The following is a 671-nucleotide window of genomic DNA, read 5'->3' as shown; positions in this document are numbered from 1 at the left end:
ACAGGGGGAGCAGGGGAGGAGCAGGGGGAGCAGGGGAGGAGGAGGGGGAGCAGGGGAGGAGCGCGGGGAGCAGGGGAGGAGCGCGGGGAGCAGGGGAGGAGCAGGAGGAGCAGGGGGAGCAGGGGAGGAGCAGGGGGAGTAGGGGAGGAGCAGGGGAGGAGCAGGGGGAACAGGGGGAGCAGGGGAGGAGCAGGGGGAGTAGGGGAGGAGCAGGGGAGGAGCAGGGGGAGCAGGGGAGGAGCAGGGGAGGAGCAGGGGGAACAGGGGGAGCAGGGGAGGAGCAGGGGGAGCAGGGGAGGAGCAGGGGAGGAGCAGGGGGAGTAGGGGAGGAGCAGGGGAGGAGCAGGGGGAACAGGGGGAGCAGGGGGAACAGGGGGAGCAGGGGAGGAGCAGGGGGAGCAGGGGAGGAGGAGGGGGAGCAGGGGAGGAGCGCGGGGAGCAGGGGAGGAGCGCGGGGAGCAGGGGAGGAGTGCGGGGAGCAGGGGAGGAGTGCGGGGAGCAGGGGAGGAGCAGGGGGAGCAGGGGAGGAGCAGGGGGAGCAGGGGAGGAGCGCGGGGAGCAGGGGGAGCAGGGGAGGAGCGCGGGGAGCAGGGGAGGAGCGCGGGGAGCAGGGGAGGAGCGCGGGGAGCAGGGGAGGAGCAGGAGGAGCAGGGGGAGCAGGGGAGGAGCAG

The sequence above is a fragment of the Dipodomys spectabilis genome, unplaced genomic scaffold (genome assembly GCF_019054845.1).
Source record: "Dipodomys spectabilis isolate Male_0828 unplaced genomic scaffold, ASM1905484v1 ptg000251l, whole genome shotgun sequence".
Taxonomy (NCBI): domain Eukaryota; kingdom Metazoa; phylum Chordata; class Mammalia; order Rodentia; family Heteromyidae; genus Dipodomys; species Dipodomys spectabilis.
The sequence above is the reverse complement of the archived record's forward strand: the minus strand, read 5'-3'. Positions refer to the sequence as shown.